Source organism: Schistocerca americana, chromosome 2 (genome assembly GCF_021461395.2).
Source record: "Schistocerca americana isolate TAMUIC-IGC-003095 chromosome 2, iqSchAmer2.1, whole genome shotgun sequence".
In the NCBI taxonomy this organism is placed as follows: Eukaryota; Metazoa; Arthropoda; class Insecta; order Orthoptera; family Acrididae; genus Schistocerca; species Schistocerca americana.
The window spans coordinates 533,300,238-533,319,847 of record NC_060120.1 but is presented as its reverse complement, the minus strand read 5'-3'; the positions used below and the strand labels follow the sequence as shown (position 1 = coordinate 533,319,847).

The window sequence follows — 19,610 nt, the reverse complement described above, 5'->3', positions numbered from 1 at the left end:
CTGCTTCCTTCTCCATCCTTATCTGACATAACTCTGCATTACATCTCTAATGACATTGTTTCAACAGGATGTTAAATCTGAATCTTCCTTCCTTCTTTTTTCGCTATTTACCATCACACAAAGATAGGACCATTGGTGAAAGCAGCCACATTATATAATTTCAATAAGGCACAACATCTTACATGGATAGCACCAAGAACAAATTATCCATGTGAATGAATGAATGGCCATTCCCAAAAAGTAGTCAGAGTCCAAATAGTTGTGGTGCCTGCTTTGCAGCATAAGATGATTAACTTCAACAGCTGCTTCACAACTCAAGCCACATGGATATTCTCACTCTGTTTCACCCTCCTGTCCCTACACAAGCCTCTCACTTTCCCTGTGATTTTGTTACATATTCCATATATATATTATGCATTCTAATCTCTTTCTGCTACTTTGGATTCTCTGTATTCCCCCTGATCTCTCCTGTTTCCTTCAGTGTTCCTCCCAATGGGACCATAACCTGACTTTGCATATACCTACATGTTCCAGCCCAACACAATCTTTCCTAACATCACCCTGTCCAGTTCCTCCCTCTCTCTACTTCATGTCCTTCCCCTTCCTTCACTACCCATCCTAATCAAAACTGCTGCTTCCCCCAGTCAGATGGTGGTGGTGTTGAGAAGCAGTAGCGGCTGTGTGTACGTGAATTTTGCATACGTTAAGTCTGAGGAAAGACATTCTTGAAAACATAATCAATTTGTCACATTTTCTATGAGCATGTCCACTGTTGAATGCATCTTTTACTTGAAAAGTAGCAATTTATGATCACTTACATATAAAGTATTAAACAAATAGGTAAAATAATCTTCTTTATGAAACAACACTGAAATAAGAAAATGGGAAGCTAATATTTAACAAAAGGCAAGCCAGCAAATGTATGACACATTCCCATTCTTTGCTAAAATTGTAGAAAAAACTCGGGACATGACACATAACTTCAAATATTTCACTTGTTCATTAATCTTAGGTAGTTTCTCATGCAAGAAACTAGGACACAGTAAGAGGTCTCTTAGGATGCAGGTGTGACTATTTTTAAGAAATTCAAAAGAGTGTTGAAAAGAAACAGTTTCACAAATAATCTATATTTCTCCAGAATTAATTCTCACTCTGCAGTGGAGAGTGTGCTTATCTGAAACTTCCAGGAGATTAAAACTGTGGGTCGGACTGGGACTCAAACATGGAACCTTCCAACTATTGATGCAATTTATAAAAATGACCAACCATCTTACATGAAATTGTAGCTTTAGGTATGACAATCCAAATTAACATTGCAAAATACTGGAGAGAAATTCCACCTTCTCCAAGACACCATTTTATAGTTTTGCTGTTATCCAGACATGTTTCAGCACTTTACATACTACCTTCAGTACAATTTATGTTTACTTTCTTTCTGAAAAATTATGTTATATGTTAACCTCTTGCACGAGTTACATGAATATTTGGCTCAAAATTTTTACATTTGATTGATTCACTGACTGGCTGATTGATTCAGCCGTAGGACAATATACATTGTATGGATGTTATCAAATGTTAGTACAATATTTATTATTACAATAAACATTCCTTACAGCATTTATAGCTATACTTAGTTACACTTTTCTAATTATATCATAAATTATTACATATACAATGATTATGAATAATAATTTATAATCTATAATTATTTTAAATATTCATTTACAGCGTAGTAGCTATTACTTAGTAAATATTTTTTTAGGCTTTCCCTACAGATGTGGGGATCATTCATGTCTTTTATTTATTGTGGTAGCCTATTGTACAATTTTATTCCACAGAATAATGCACTATTTTGAGCTTTTGAGTTGTTTATTCTGTTTAGACGTAAACACTGTCTGGATCTGGTTCCATGGTCATGTATTCTGCTGTTTGTGGTAAACAGATTAAGATTTTTTCTTATATGTGTTATGTTGTGATAGATGTATTCACATGAAACTGTCAGAAATTATAGCTTTTTGAATAATTCTTCACAGTGTGTCCTGACACAACAATTTGTTACTATTCGTACAGCTCTTTTCTGTACCTTGAGAAAAGTATGAATGTTCCCATTACTTATTCCCCAAAATATATCCCATAACTGAGGACTGAACGCATACAACTGAAGTAGGCTACTTTGAGGCATGAAATGATGCACAGTAGTGCAAGGATTCACAGGGCATAACATGCTAAGGATGGCTTCTTTGTCAAAATTCTCGTATGTTCTGTCCATTTCAACTAACAATCTACATTCATCCCTGCTGCCGTTGGATAAGCAGCAGCCAACAGCAAGTTGCACTCTTAGCTCACTTATTTGAATTATAGCTTAATTCTTAATTTCTCTGCATGCTGTTGGGTACTTGCATAGTTTAATTCACAAACTTCTGGCATATTATAGTATTTTAGATTGTAGCATTCCGTTTTAGTACCCGTATAGTGTAAATTCACAAAGTCATCAGTCATCTGTTTGTTTTGAACAGCTTGTGAGATAAAAGAGAGGAAAAAAAATTGTTAGGGATGGATAGGGACTGCGTCTGTTGTGTACAGATTCAGGGGGAATTGGCCACCATCCATAAACAACTGGAAGCAGTGTTGGCCATGGTTGACAGGCTCCAGGCTGTTGCCCTGGGCTATGGTAACATTGGAACAGCCAAGGTGAGCGCTTTGGCGCCTCTGAAACCTGTAGCATCGCCTTGGATCTCTGATGCCACTGCACCCTCGGTTTGGGACATCCCTGCCGGTCATCAATTGCCAGATGGTGATTGGCGAACCGTGGCGGGGTCACGAATCCCTGGGAGAAAGGCAAAAGTTGATATTGGCCGCAAACTTGTACCCTTACACCTCTGTAACAGGTTTGTAGTACTGTCCACTGCTGAAAGTACTTCTGAGCCAGCAAGGGTGGCCTCGTTTCTTGCAGCAGTGGCCAGTCTTCCTGAGAGGTCCGGACAAGCGCAGACGGTGGGATTGCTTGTCATTGGGAACTCCAATGGCAGGTGATGGAGCCCGTTAGGTATATGGCAGCTAAGGACAGGAAGAAAGCCAATGTGCACCCTGTGTACATACCGGGGGGAGTCATTCAAGATGTGGAAAGGGTCCTTCCGGATGCCATGAAGGGTACAGGGTGCAGCCAACTGCAGGTGATGGCTCATGTCGGCACTAATGACGTGTGTCACTGTGGATCGGAAGAGATTCTCTCTCTGGTTTCTGGTGGCTATCATCTGAGTTGGTGAAGACTACCTGTCATGCTAGCGAGATTAAGGCAGAGCTCACCATCTGCAGCATCGTCGACAGGACCGATTGCAGATCTTTGGTACAGAGCCAAGTGGAGGGTCTGAATCAGAGCCTCACATGGTTCTGCAACCGTGTAGGCTGCAGATTCCTTGACTTGCGCCATAGGGTGATGGGGTTTCGCGTTCCGCTAAATAGGTCTGGTGTCCACTACACACAGGAGGTGGCTACATGGGTAGCAGGGGCTATGTGGGGTGGATTGGGCGCTTTTTTAGGATAGACAGTCTTGGGAAAGATCAAAAAGGACTCCAGTCTGAAAGAGTACAGGGCAAAGAAAAGACGAGAATCGACCAAGCAACAGTCGGTATTGTAGATGTAAATTGTTGTAGCTGTGTTGGAAAAGTACCCGAGCTTCAAGTGCTGATAGAAAGCACAGAAGCTAAAATGTAATAGGAACAGAAAGCTGGCTAAAGCTGGAGATACATTCTGCAATTTTTACAGAGGTGCAAACCATGTTCAGAAAGGACAGATTAAATAAAGTAGTTGGTGGTGTGTTTGTTTCTCTTGGTAGTAGTTTATCTCGTATTGAAGTTGAAATAGACAGTACCTGCGAATTACTATGGGTAGAGGTTATACTCAACAGCTGAACCAAAATAATAATTGGCTCCTTCTACCGACCCCCTGACTCAGATGATATAATAGCTGAACAATTCAAAGAAAACTTAACTCTCATTACAAATAAGTAACCCACTCATACAGTTATAATTGGTGGAGACTTCAATCTACCCTCGATATGTTGGTAAAAATACATGTTCAAAGCTGGTGGAAGACAGAAAACATCTTCCAAAATTGTACTAAACGCTTTCTCTGAGAATTACTTTGAACATTTAGTTCATGAGCCCACACGAATTGTAAATGGTTGTGAAAATACACTAGACCTCTTAGCCACAAATAATCCTGATCTAATAGAGAGCGTCATGACGGATACTAGGATTAGTGAACACAAGGTCATTTTTGCAAGCCTTAAAACCATATCAAACAAAACCATTAAAAACAAACGCAAAATATATCTATTTAAAACAGCAGATAAAAATTCGCTTGATGTCTTCCTAAGAGAGAGTCTCCATTCCTTCCAAGCTAATTATGTAAGTGTAGACCAGATATGGCTCAAATTCAAAGATACAGTATCGACAGCAATAGATAGATTCATACCACATAAGTTAATAAGAGATAGGACTGATCCACCATGGTACACACGTCAGAACACTGTTGCACAAGCAACAAAAAAAGAATGCCAAATTCTGAAGAACGCAAAATCCTCAAGACTGGCTTAGTTTCACGGAAGCTCAAAATTGAGTGCGGACGTCAATGCGAGGTGCTTTTAATAATTTCCACAATGAAACATAGGCTCAAAATATGGTAGAAAACCCAAAGATATTCTGGTCATATGTAAAGTACACCAGTGGCAAAAAACAGTCAATACCGTCCCTGTGCAAGAGCAATGGAAATGTTACTGATGATGGTGTCACTAAAGTGGAGTTACTAAATACAGTTTTCCGTAAGATGACAAAGTAAATATTCCAGAATTTGAAACCAAAACAGCTGTTAGTGTGAGTGACATAAAAGTAGATATCTTAGGTGTTGCAAAACAACTCAAATCACTTAAGAAAGGCAAGTCTTTTGGTCCCAGGTTCCTTTCAGAGTATGCAGGTACAATAGCGTCTTTCTTAGCAATCATATACAATCACTCACTTGACAAAAGGTCTGTTCCTAAACACTGGAAAGTAGCAATATGCAAGAAAGGAAATAGGAGTAACCTATTGAATTACAGACCCATATCACTGATCTCAATTTGCATTAGGGTTTTGGAGCATATACTGTATTCGAACATTATGAATGGATGGCTCTGAGCACTATGGGACTTAACATCTGAGGTCATCAGTCCCCTAGAACCAAGAACTACTTAAACCTAACTAACTTAAGGACATCACAAACATCCATGCCCGAGGCAGGATTCGAACCTGCGACCGTAACGGTCGCGCGGTTCCAGACTGTAGCGCCTAGAACTGCTCGGCCACTACAGGCCGGCTGAACATTATGAATCACCTTGAAGAAAATGACTTATTGATACATAACAAACATGTATTCAGAAAATATCATTCTTTATTCCCATGAAGTAATGAGTGCTGTCGACAAGGAATCTCAAATTGATTCCATATTCCTAGATTTCCAGAAGGCTTTGGATACCGTTCCTCACAAGCGACTATTAATCAAATTGCGTGCATATGGAGTATCATCTCAGTTGTGTGACTGGATTCATGATTTCCTCTCAGAGAGGTCACAGTTCATAGTGATGGACAGTAAATCATCGAGAAGAACAGAAGTGATATCTGGCGTTCTGCAAGGTAGTGTCATAGGACCTCTGCTGTTCTTAAACTCTTCCCGCACAGGTCATGAAGGCTAAAGATACCAACTGGCCGCCATGTCATCCTCAGCCCACAGGCGTCACTGGATGCGGATATGGAGGAGTGTAGTCAGCACACCGCTCTCCCAGCTGTATGTCAGTTTCCGAGACCAGAGCCGCTACTTCTCATTCAAGTAGTGCCTCAGTTTGCCTCACAAGGGTTGAGTGCACCCTGCTTGCCAACAGCGCTCGGCAGACTGGATGGTCACCCATCCAAGTGGTAGCGCAGCTCAACAGCACTTAATTCCGGTGATCTGACGGGAACCGTTGTTACCACTGCACCAAGGCCATTGGCTCTGCTGTTCCTGATTTACATAAATGATCTAGGTGATAATCTGAACAGCCCCCTTAGATTGTTTGCAGATGACACTGTAATTTACCATCTAGTAAAATAATCAGATGATCAATTCCAATTACAAAATGATCTAGAGAGAATTTCTGTATGGTGCGAAAAGTGGCAATTGGCACTAAACAAAGAAAAGTGCGAGGTCATATACTTGGGTACTAAAAGAAATCTGATAAATTTTGGGTATACGATAAATTGGACAAATCTAAGGGCTTCAATTCAACTAAATACCTAGGAATTACAATTACGAGCAACTTAAACTGGAAATATCACATAGATAATATTATGGGGAAGGTGAAACAAAGACTGCACTTTGTTGCTAGAACACCTAGAAGATGCGACAAACCCACTAAAGAGAGAGCCTACATTACACTTGTCTGCCCTCTGCTGGAATGCTGCTGCGCAGTATGGGATCCTTACCAGGTAAGATTGGCAGAGGACTTCGAAAAAGTGCAAAGAAGGGCAGCTCGTTTCATGTTATCACGCAATAGGAGTGAGAGTGTCACTAATATGATACGCAAATTGTGGTGGCAGTCACTGAAACAAAAGGGGGTTTTCTTTGCGGCGAGATCTATTTATGAAATTTCAATCACCAACTTTCTCTTCCAAAGGTGAAAATATTTTGTTGACTTCCACCTACGTAGGGAGAAATTATCATCGTAATAAAATAAGAGAAATCAGAGCTCAAACAGAAAGATTTAGGTGTTCCTTTTTCCCACACGCCATTCAAGAGTGGAATGGTAGAGAAGTAGTATGAAAATGGTTCGATGAACGCTCTGCCAGGCACTTAAGTGTGAATTGCAGAGTAACCAGGTAGATGTAGATGAATTTTGTATCCGTCATACAATCTAGTACATCGTTTACTTTCAATATAGTATCATTGGGTTTTTTATTTAGTCAGAAGTTTATACAGTTTGTCTTTTACACATTTAAAGTTACTCTGTTTTTTAATGACCAGTTGTGGATGTCTCCTAGAACTTCACTGGATTTTTCTGCTAACTGAGTTGAATTTTTGTCTGTAATCTCCATGGTGCTGTCATCGGCAAATAGTATTTTTGCTCTGTACCTGACACTCTGTGGGAAATCATTTATAATACAAGGAAGAGAATTGGGCCCAAAACACTTCCCTAGGGAGTGCCTATATTAATGTAATTTGTATCTGAAAAGTGTTTTACTAGTAGTCTATTAGAAATAAATTTGTGTAGTAAAATTCTGTGGTCAACTGTGTCAAAATGCCTTTGATAGGGGTAAGGGTGGGGAGATAGAACTGAATTGTTCATTGCTTAGAAGGTTGTATTTATTTAAGTATTTCATTATTCTTTTTTTTATTATGGTTTCTATTGTTCTGGAAATGCAAGATACTAAAGAAATTGGGCTGTGGTTTCCTATATTTTCTGGATCACCAATTTTTAGTACTGGTATTACTTTTCCTTGTCTCAGCTATTCAGGAAAGCAGCCAGATCCAAAAGATTTATTAATTATTATTGTTAATGGGGTTTTTATATTGTTTCTACATCTCATAAGGACACTGACTGGGATCTCATCAACACTGCTGAATTTTTATTGTTTAATTGGTGTGTTATCTGTGCCACCATTTAGTGTGGTGGCTGGTCCTGGTGGTGTAGAACATGTGTGTCTGGCCAATTCTCTTGTGGTTTCTTAGCAATGCCACTGAAGTATTCCTTCACAAAGTTTCTAGTTCCTTTGATTTGAGGATTTGAACATCCTTGTTTTTAACCTGTGTTTCCGGCTGTTTTGATCCAATATTTGCTGTCTCCTATTTGATTATGTTCCAGATTGCTTTTCTTTTGTTATCTGCCTTCAGTAATGTTTTACTGTTTGCAATTTTTTTTCAGCAGCCAATACCTTTCTATAAGTTCTCCACCAATTTTTGTAAAATGCTGAAAAAGCTGGGTCAGTCTGGTTATTTTTGATGGATGTGAGATACCCTGGAGTTTCCGACTATTTTTTGGTATCTCTGGTCACCCGTATAATTTCTTTGGAAGCTCCAATGGAATGCAGTGTTTTGTAAAATGCTTCCTCAAATTTTGGTTTAAATATTGTCATGAACTTATTAAACATTTTGTTTCTGCATACATTTCCTCCCACTTTTCACGCTGTAGCTTGAATGAGAACTGAAGACTGTTTTGTATGCATTCAATTTAGAAGACTTTTCTACATAAATATTTGCTTTTTATATCTGACAGAGATGATTCGACAGACCCAGATTTTGAAGAAGTAACCTCCACTGCTATCTTTCAATGTTTGTTGTCACATGGTCTATTATCAAGGAAGATTGTTTAGTCACTCCAGTTGTACAGCTTACGAGTGACATTATGCCATAGCTGCAGAGGATATTCAAGTATGTAATACTAATATCATCTGATTTCATTGTGTTGATATTTAAATTCCCACATATGAGAATGTTCATTTTTGGACTAGGCACCATGTCCAAGTTCTGGTTGAGTTTGGCATAACAAGCCATTATTAGGTGTTAAATATCTTAAATTGCTTCTCATGCAGTATACACTTAAGACATAAGTAGCTCAATCAAGGCACTGTATGTTGTTCAGTTATGCAATGCTTAAAGTTTTTGGTTTTCTATAAAATTTGGAAATAATGTTTGTTTACACATGTCACATTACATTACTAGCTTTCTATCTAATATACATCCTTTCCTTGTCATATGCAAACAAGCAAACCATTTTCTATTTTTCCATTTATTATTCGTTTCTGACTGAGAATCATTATACATTGTGTTATTCCCTGTGTGTAGGTACATGATGAAAGACCACCATATCATCATGAAGTTTGTATTTACAAAGGGTGCTCAAAAGGTTTCGCACAATCGTCTCTAATTTTTTTATTTTTTGCAGGAGAATGAAATTTTTGTGAACATATTTGGAACATTTTGCTATAAGTTGGTATATAAAAGTATTTTCTTTTATTTACAGGTGAGCCATAATGGACCATGAAGTAGATGTCAGGTTGCGACAATGGTCGGTGATGGAGTTCCTCTTCAAGACCGATGATGACTCTGCCACATCGATTCACAGGAAGTTGCTCCCTATTTATGGGGAGGACACAGTGGATCGCAGCAGTATCCAGCGGTGGTTGCAGAGGTATAAAGAAGATGATTTCTCTCTACTGGACAATCCACAATGCGGTAGACCATCAACAGCAATGAGCGATGTGAATAAGGGGATCATTGATCAAATCATCCAAAATGACAGATGTGTGGCAACACGACAGCTTTCTGAAATTACTCATTTGTCATTGGGTAGCATGGTATCACTGGTACAGTCACTAGGGTACAGAAAAATCTGTGCACGTTGGGTGCCTAGGTTATTGACAAGAGAAATGAAAACGATGAGGAAGAATGTGTGTGAGGGTCTTATGAAGACCTTTACTGAAGAGTGGAAACAGTGATTTGATGGTGTCATTACTCAGGATGAAATATGGTTGTTCTTGTCTGAACCTGAGAGCAAAGCCCAATCCATGGAGTGGCGTCATCCGGGTTCCCCTTGGAAGAAGAAACCAAGACTTTCATGAACAGCATGCCAAAAGGTGATGGCCTCTTTCTTCTGGGATCAGTGGTGTCATTTTCATTGACTTTTTGGATCCTGGATCCACAGTTAACTGGGACCATTACTGTTTGTCTTTGGACAAGCTGCGATGTGCCATCAAGACCCACAGACCACAGTTTTAGGGTCAGCTCATCATACTACACCATGACAATGCCAAACCCCATACAGCCTTTATGATGCAGGAGAAAATCAAGAAAATGTGTTGGAAAATTGTTCCTCATCCTCCCTACAGTCCGGACTTGGCTCTGTCTGATGTTTACCTCTTTGGTCATCTGAAGGCCAACCTGTGGGGTAAACCATTTGTTAGAGAGAAAGACCTTATTTCCTGTGTCAAGCAATGGTGAAAGTCAATCCCCAGAATTTTACCACAGCGCATTTCCATCATGGAAAGAACGTTGGGCCAGATGTGTCACAGCTGATGGAGGCTGCATTGAGTAGGTTCAATGTATAGTTAATGTTCCAAGTATGTTCACAAAAAAATTCATTCTCCTCCTGCAAAAAATAAAAAATTAGAGACGACTTTGTATTAAAAAAAAAAAAGAATAAAAAAGAAATGGAACACCAATTGAACATAAGAGTTGGCAGAGACTAACTGTGAATGCGTGGTGGAGTGCAGACAAAAAAAGGGAATTTCATTCAATTATTTGTACATGATTTTGTTTTTTACTCCTATACTCCCTTGTATGCAGGACGATGAAGATGTGAAACTATAGATATGAAGTATTGTGAGCTTTATGTATCACATGTGTGTGTGAATAATATTATACGGAAATACAGTATCAAGTATTTTTTATTTATTGAAATGAGTGAAGGAACATATAAGGAAGATTCTCTTGATTACGACAAGTGCCGGTGTTCCCAGAGTCCGCCACCTGCAGCTACAATTGAAGAAGTAAGAAAGGGAGTCCGATGTCCTGCAGAACATTTCTAGTAGTGCAAAGGTTCTTGCGGTAGCTGCATTGTCTTGTTTGAAGTCTTTAGTGTCTTAAATGATCTAGAAATTCTGCTACTGAATAGAACCAATGATCCAATAAGAATGCCCTTAGGTTTTTACAAAAGAGTAAGAATGATGTTATGTCTTTTACTTTATATGGGAGACTATTGTAAATTTGTATAGCTCTGTTTACTTTGGAGATTTTATAGGCTGATGTCCTTATTGACCGGACATGAAACTTTTCCTTTTGTCTTGTACCATGTCCATGGATATTAAAATTTTCATTTACATCTTTAAATTCTTTATAATATATTTTCAGATTTCTAGTATATACATACAGGGAAGAGGGGGAACTGATGAATTTTGGAAGATGGGTTTGCAAGAATCTGTCTGTTGAGTGTGTTGCATTTCTCGTGCAGTTCTTTTTTGAGTGATGATGATGACTGAAATAGGTGGTGTATTTCCCCAGAATATAATTCCGTACAGTAGGAGGCTGTGGAACTGGGCAAAGTAGGCAGTTCGGACAGTGCTATAACTTGCTTTGACAGAGAGTAAGTGCAGACTGTAACATATTTTACTTAGTGTTCCATTAATTTTGTTTATATGTGTGTGCCATTTGAAATTATTTTGAAGCCATACGCCTAAAAACTTTGTTTCCAGAGAAGATGAAATTTTGTTGGAGTTTATTGTCACACTGGTGCAGCATGCATTAGCTTTTAAACAGAAATTTAGGAATGTTGTTTTTTTGCTGTTTATCATAAGTTTATTCCATTCAAACCATCTATTTAACTGTTCTGTAGTCTTATTAACAGCTGTTTGAAGTTGACTTGTGGTATTTCCTGGAACTGGGATGCTTGTGCCATCTGCAAAAATGTGTTTGCTTGTGACTCAATGTTCAGGTCTAGATTGTTTATATACAGGAGAAAGAGAATTGCCCCAAGAATGGATCACTGAAGGAGTCCTTTATTTAGAACTTCTCCATCTGAGAAGCATGTCCTCGTGGTTTCCTTTAATTCATGTTTCATTTGTATTTTTTGTTTCCTGCTCATCAAGTACGAAGTGAACCATGAACCATTTTAGTGCAGTGCCACTAATGCCATATACTTGGAGCTTCTCCAATGGTATGTTGTGGCCCAGTATGTCAAAGGCTTTACTTAAGTCTACAAAAATGCCAGTGGCTCTTTGTTTTTTGTCTATTGCCTGCAGGGCATTTTCTATAAAATCATAGATTGTTGGTTTTTTTTCCTGAATCCATGCTCAGAATCAGCGAGAATTTTGTTTTTCTCTAAGAATTTCATTAACCTGTTATACATCACTTTACCTATGATTTTACTAAACCTTGATAATAATGAAACTGATCTATAGTTTTCTATATTTGTTTTGTCTCCTTTCTTATGGATAGGGACCACTTTAGCAATATTTAAACTGTCTGGAAAAGATGAATTTACCATATTTGCAAGAAGAAGTCAAATGTTTTTAATACATTGCTTTATGATTTTGTCAGGAATACCATCAATCCCTGACGACATTTTCCTATGAGCTGATGAAGCACTGATGATTTCATCTGGGGTTGTTCCATCAATGTAGATTGAAGAGGAACATGAGTGCACATTGTTCTTCTGTTTCTTTCTAGTATATGTTTTGTCACTGACTTAAATTACTTGTGATCTCTGCAAAGTTGTTGTTGTTGTGGTCTTCAGTCCTGAGACTGGTTTGATGCAGCTCTCCATGCTACTCTATCCTGTGCAAGCTTCTTCATCTCCCAGTACCTACTGCAGCCTACATCCTTCTGAATCTGCTTGGTGTATTCATCTCTTGGTCTCCCTCTACGAATTTTACCCTCCACAATGCCCTCCAGTACTAAATTGGTGATCCCTTGATGCCTAAGAACATGTCCTACCAACCGATCCCTTCTTCTGGTCAAGTTGTGCCACAAACTCCTCTTCTCCCCAATTCTATTCAATACCTCCTCCTCATTAGTTATGTGATCTACCCATCTAATCTTCAGCATTCCTCTGTAGCACCACATTTTGAAAGCTTCTATTCTCTTCTTGTCTAAACTATTTATCGTCCATGTTTCACTTCCATATATGGCTACACTCCATACAAATACTTTCAGAAACGACTTCCTAAAACTTAACTCTATACTCGATGTTAACAAATTTCTCTTCTTCAGAAACGCTTTCCTTGCCATTGCCAGTCTACATTTTATATCCTCTCTACTTCGACCAACATCAGTTATTTTGCTCCCCAAATAACAAAACTCCTTTACTACTTTAAGTGTCTCATTTCCTAATCTAATTCCCACAGCATCACCCGACTTAATTCGACTACATTCCATTATCCTTGTTCTGCTTTTGTTGATGTTCATCTTATATCCTCCTTTCAAGACACTGTCCATTCCATTCGAATGTTCTTCCAAGTCCTTTGCTGTCTCTGACAGAATTGCAATGTCATCGGCGAACCTCAAAGTTTTTATTTCTTCTCCATGGATTTTAATACCTACTCCGAACTTTTCTTTTGTTTCCTTTACTGCTTGCTCAATATACAGATTGAATAGCATCAGGGAGAGGCTACAACCCTGTCTCACTCCCTTCCCAACCACTGCTTCCCTTTCATGTCCCTCGACTCTTATAATTGCCATCTACTTTCTGTACAAATTGAAAATAGCTTACTCGCTCCCTGTATTTTACCCCTGCCACCTTTAGAATTTGAAAGAGAGTATTCCAGTCAACATTGTCAAAAGCTTTCTCTAAGTCTACAAATGCTAGAAATGTAGGTTTGCCTTTCCTTAATCTTTCTCCTAAGATAAGTCGTAGGGTCAGTATTGCCTCACGTGTTCCAACATTTCTACGGAATCCAAACTGATCTTCCCCGAGGTCAGCTTCTACCAGTTTTTCCATTCGTCTGTAAATAATTCGCGTTAGTTTTTTGCAGCTGTGACTTATTAAACAGGTAGTGTGATAATTTTCACATCTGTCAACACCTGCTTTCTTTGGGATTGGAATTATTATATTCTTCCTGAAGTCTGAGGGAATTTCGCCTGTCTCATACATCTTGCTCACCAGGTGGTAGAGTTTTGTCAGGACTGGCTCTCCCAAGGCTGTCAGTAGTTCTAATGGAATGTTGTCTACTCCCGGGGCCTTGTTTTGACTTAGGTCTTTCAGTGCTCTGACAAACTCTTCACGCGGTATCATATCTCCCATTTCATCTTCATCCACCTCCTCTTACATTTCCATAATGCTGTCCTCAAGAACATCGCCCCTTTATAGACACTCTATATACTCCTTCCACCTTTCTGCTTTCCCTTCTTTGCTTAGAACTGGGTTTCCATCTGAGCTCTTGTATTCATGCAAGTGGTTCTCTTTTCTCCAAAGGTCTCTTTAATTTTCCTGTAGGCAGTATTTATCTTACCCCTCGTGAGATAAGCCTCTACATCCTTAAATTTGTCCTCCAGCCATCCCTGCTTACCCATTTTGCACTTCCTGTCGATCTCATTTGTGAGACATTTGTATTCCTTTTTGCCTGCTTCACTTACTGCATTTTTGTATTTTCTGCTTTCATCAGTTAAATTCAGTATCTCTTCTGTTATCCAAGGATTTCTACTAGCCCTCGTCTTTTTACCTATTTGATCCTCTGCTGCCTTCACTATTTCATTCCTCAAAGCAGCCCATTCTTCTTCTACTGTAGTTCTTTCCCCCATTCCTGTCAATAGATCCCTTTTGCTTTCCCTGAAACTCTGTACAACCTCTGGTTCTTTCAGTTTATCCAGGTCCCATCTCCTTAAATTCCCATCTTTTTGCAGTTTCTTCAGTTTTAACCTACAGTTCATAACCAATAGATTGTGGTCAGAGTCCACCTCTGCCCCTGGAAATGTCTTACAATTTAAAATCTGGTTCCTAAATCTCTGTCTTACCATTATATAATCTATCTGAAACCTTTAATATCTCCAGGGTTCTTCCATGTATACAACCTTCTTTCATGACTCTTGAAACAAGTGTTAGCCTTGATTAAGTTATGCTCTGTGCAAAATTCTACCAGGCGGCTTCCTCTTGCATTTCTTAGCCCCAATCCATATTCACCTACTATGTTCCGTTCTCTTCCTTTTCCTACTGTCGAATTCCAGTCACCCATGACTATTAAATTTTCGTCTCCCTTCACTACCTGAATAATTTCTTTTATCTCATCATACATTTCATCAATTTCTTCATCACCTGCAGAGCTAGTTGGCATATAAACTTGTACTACTGTAGTAGGCGTGCGCATCGTGTCTATCTTGGCCACAATAATGCGTTCACTATGCTGTTTGTAGTAGCTTACGCGCACTCCTATTACTTTATTCATTATTAAACCTACTCCTGCATTACCCCTATTTGATTTTGTATTTATAACCCTGTATTCACCTGACCAAAAGTCTTGTTCCTCCTGCCACCCAACTACGCTAATTCCCACTATATCTAACTTTAACCCATCCATTTCCCTTTTTAAATTTTCTAACCTACCTGCCCGATTAAGGGATCTGACAATCCACGCTCCGATTCCTAGAACGCCAGTTTTCTTTCTCCTGATAACGACGTCCTCTTGAGTAGTCCTCACCCGGAGGTCCGAATGTGGGACTATTTTACCTCCGGAATATTTTACCCAAGAGGACGCCATCATCATTTAATCATACAGTAACGCTGCATGCCCTCGGGAAAAATTACGGCTGTAGTTTCCCCTTCCTTTCAGCCGTTCACAGTACCAGCACAGCAAGGCCGTTTTGGTTAGTGTTACAAGGCCAGGTCAGTCAATCAACCAGACTGTTGCCCTGCGACTACTGAAAAGGCTGCTGACCCTCTTGAGGAACCACACATTTTTCTGGCCTCTCAACAGATATCCTCCATTGTGATTGCACCAGTTGTATTACTCTTCTGTAGATCTGAATGTATTCCTGTATGTAACTGTTTATAAGAGGTGAGTATGTTATTGTTTTTCCTGTATTTGAGTAATTCTCTTTTCCTTACACTTGATATTTTGATCCCTTTTGTTACTCGTAGCTTTGCTTTTTTAGTTAAACCTCTTATTTCTTGTGTTTTGAGAGGGAATGGAATTTCAAAGAAATCAATGCAGATGCTAGAGAATTTCTCAAACTTTTTGTTGTTGTCATCTATTTGCAAAACTTCTTCCCACCTTTCTCCTGATAACAGGGAGTTGAATGTTTCGATATTGTGTGTATTAAACTGTCTTTCTGTTATAGTTCTGTGACAACTTGGGCTTGTACTTATACAGTTTACAGTACAATTTATATCCACAAATACCTGATCCAAGGCAGTAGCAGTAGTTTTTGTGATTTTTGTTGGGATTGTTATAGTCTGCTTTAAGTTGAAAGTATCTGTGAGGTTGAGCAATATTTCTTTTCTTTTGTTGGTTCCAAGAAAATCAATGTTGAAGTCCCCACAAAGCACTATTGACTTTTTGTCTAGATGAATCCTGTTTAGTCCATATTCAAGCTTATTTAGAAATGAGTCAAAATTTCCATTTGGGGAGTGATAAATACATGTTGCAACTGCATTTGCCTCAGTGACTTCAATGAGTGCCAGCTCGAAGTCTCTTTCTGCACTGAGATGTTGAAACTTATTGTTTGATTTATATTTTAACCCATGCCTGATGAAAATTGTGGTACCTCCATTTTTATAGCTGTTTCTACAGAAATAATTTGCTAGTGTGTATCCTGGTATAGAAAAAGAGGCAATTTGGTCGTTATTTAGCCAGTGTTCTGTAATGCACAGAACATTAATAAAGTTAAGTACTGTATTTAGCAAGATCTCTACATCTGAAACTTTGTTATTGACTGAATATTTTAATGGTAAACCGAAAGATGTTTGTTGCTACAATTTATTTGATTACCAGTACCGGGATTTACATTAACATCTGAGATTCCTAAGTGCATTTTTATTATATCACTGACCTCATTCTTGCTTGGTAAAGATCTGACCATAAAAAAAATCTGTGTGGGAGCCAGGAGTCTTCTGCATTGATAGAGTCTGCTTCTTTTCTTGCAATGTTCTGTGCACCACTTCTGCATAGCAGGGAGATGATTGCTGTTTTGGCGAACAGAGAAGATATGATGATGTATCTGTTTTCTTTGATGTTGTATGTCTTTATCTCAAATTTTTTGACAACACATGTTTATTTTTCCACAACAAGCCCATTTAGGTGTAATCCATGTCTAGTGTGAAATCTACAGCCTATGCCACTCAGATCATTGGCTTCTACATTTTTATACTGTGTGCATATTTTTGAGAGTAACACGTTTGCAGCACTTACCTCTCTGTTTACACATGACCATGGTGGTAGGTCGTATCGGTATGGAATAGTCATTAACAGGACATTTGTATGAGTCAAGTGTCCTAAGCACTTCTTTAATTCATCAGTAACTTTTGGAGATTCATTTTTAAATTAGATGATATGAAACACAATATGAACACCAATTTCAGTGATATGAAACAAGATATGAATACCAAAATTGATAATTTGACACAGAATCTGAACACCACAACACAAGATATGAACAGGTAAAACAGAACAAATCACTGTTACACAAGATCCAAATATGATGAAGCAAGAACAAAAACAAGTATTCAAGGATTTACAAGACACAATCTCACAGAAATTCAATGACTTAGCAAAAATTTTCAAACTGAAATCGATGAAAAATTGAATGATATGAAAAAAAAAAACAGGTAAAGCGTGAAGTACTTTATGAAGTTAACAGTAACATCATGGAGTTGAAACAGAAGGTAGATTCTTTTAATGACCATCACAACCTAGCAAAGCAACAGATAAAGAGAATCATAGACAGACACAAACACAAACATTGAAGCCACACAAACCAGTTGGTTTCGACAGCTTGAAGTTTACTCACCATGTGCTAAGAAGGAGAGAGACAGGATCAATGAAAATCTGAGTGAATCATCTGAAACAGGTACGCTAGATAAGGGTAATACCATTGCGAAGAAGTTACTAACTGATTGTAAGTTATACACAGATGTAGTAGAAAAGGCTATTCAGAAAAAAGAAAATGAAATAGTGAACAAGGTAAACATTCATCTACAAGCTGCGGAAAATAGGATCCGCCATCATTTAGAAGAAAATATTATTGGATCTCAAAATATGCTTGTAAATAATACACAGGCTACAGTGAACAAACCACAAGCTGTCGGTATTTATCCACAAATTGTCACAAGTCCCACAGCAGGTACCAGTGACAGTTGTAGAGTGCCAAATGTAAACATACCCAAACTCCAATACCTGGACAATTACCAGCCGGAATTACAAGTAACTACAATAACAACATAAATAAAACCGAAAATACCACATGTCTATCAACTATTTTTGCAGACAAAGGTTTGCTGAGACATCAACAGTTTCCTACATTTACTGCTCAATGTAAAAGAATGAACCCCAGTAGTACTTATCGGTCCTTTTCATCATGTATTTCCACGCAACTGGACAGAAGCACAAAAAAATCAGACTTCCCGAAGTATATACGCAAGGTGTGCTTTTATGAGCAACTGAAGTGGTGGAACGTTGCAGCACTTATATCCAATTTGAATGAGCTTTCCTCGACAGATACTGGTCTGAAGCAGTGCAACAAAGACTCAGACGTGAAGTTTTCAACCCTGCACCATTCAATGGCAAATACGGTAGTCTACGTGGATAATTTGAAAAACACCTGAACAAGACGTGCTACTGGATGAACCCAACATCACAGGTAGATGTGTCAAAAATTCTGAAAAGTCGTTTACCATTGCATATTAGAGAAAAATTAGTCACAATGCCAGAGCACTGAATATTTTCAGTCAGTGCTCAAGTATATCGACTTAATCTATGAGGAAAGAGCTGCACCCTATAGAGCAACAGAAAATCAGGCACAACAACAACGTAGTTATGTAAATCAGTCAGTAAAACATGATCTAAATACACAGCAAGGATGGTACACACAAATTGGCGAAGTACCCACACAGTAAATTAACTGAAATTTCTCCAGGTAACAAATTAAGTCACACTACGCCATCAGAAAACACCAAAAGTCGTAGTTAAGCCACAGGCTATTGACCCCTCAGGGAGTGGGGCAAAGCTAAACTACAAAAATGTTTCATAAGGTTTGACAAACAAGGTGACACCAGGGATGATTTGTATCAACATGAGTTAGATATAGTAGATCAAGTCAATCATTACGGTGAAAATATTTAATATTGACACACAGTTAATTTTAGATACAGGTTCAACTACCAACATAATGTCAAATGCATTTTTTTGTGAACTGAAGAAGAGAGGCAAGTTCCCAACATTTCCTGTCCAAAGCTGCAAGATGCAAATTGCTACAGGCAATAAGACTAAATTTGTTAAACATAAGGCACTTATTCCAGTACAAACTGAACATTTTACAGTGAAGTGCAACTTTCTTATAATTGACAAACTTATAGTTAATTGTCTTATTGGCATGGACATGTTTAGAAAATACAGAACACAGATTGACACAGGTAGTGGTAAATGCCACCTTTATGTAAAGGATCAGATTTTTCTATCGATTTAGTGAAAACACCTGATGAAAGTAACAAAAACAAACTAGAGTCAAAAGTAATAGTACAGTATTCCCTTCCAACCGTATATTTCAGAAACAAATCTGATATCGAACAAGAAGCAAACACTGAGGTTAGTTACGAAATGGTAGAGCAGAAACTAAATGAATCACAGGTACTAAATGAGATGCAAAGACAAGAACTTTCTAACTTGTTATTTAAGTATGCCAATGCTTTCAGTATGGAGCCAGGCATAATCAAACACTATGAATATAATTTTGAAGTCTATCCACATGAAACATTTTGTGTAATGCCATATCCTATTCCATGGAGAAAACGAGAGGCAGTAAGGGAAGAGATCAATCATATGATTAAATGGGGAATTGTACAACCTTCAGTTTCACCCTATTGTAGTCCAATATTACCGATAAGCAAACCAGATGGTTCTGTA

At 38.4% G+C, this 19,610-nt stretch overlaps 1 protein-coding gene across 1 annotated transcript in view; it reads right to left on the bottom strand.

Annotated features, from left to right (window-relative positions):
* LOC124594150 (nuclear migration and anchoring protein unc-84-like) overlaps positions 1-19,610 on the bottom strand; it is a 176,258-nt gene that overhangs the window by 37,339 nt on the left and 119,309 nt on the right. The gene's annotated exons all lie outside the window — the stretch shown is intronic.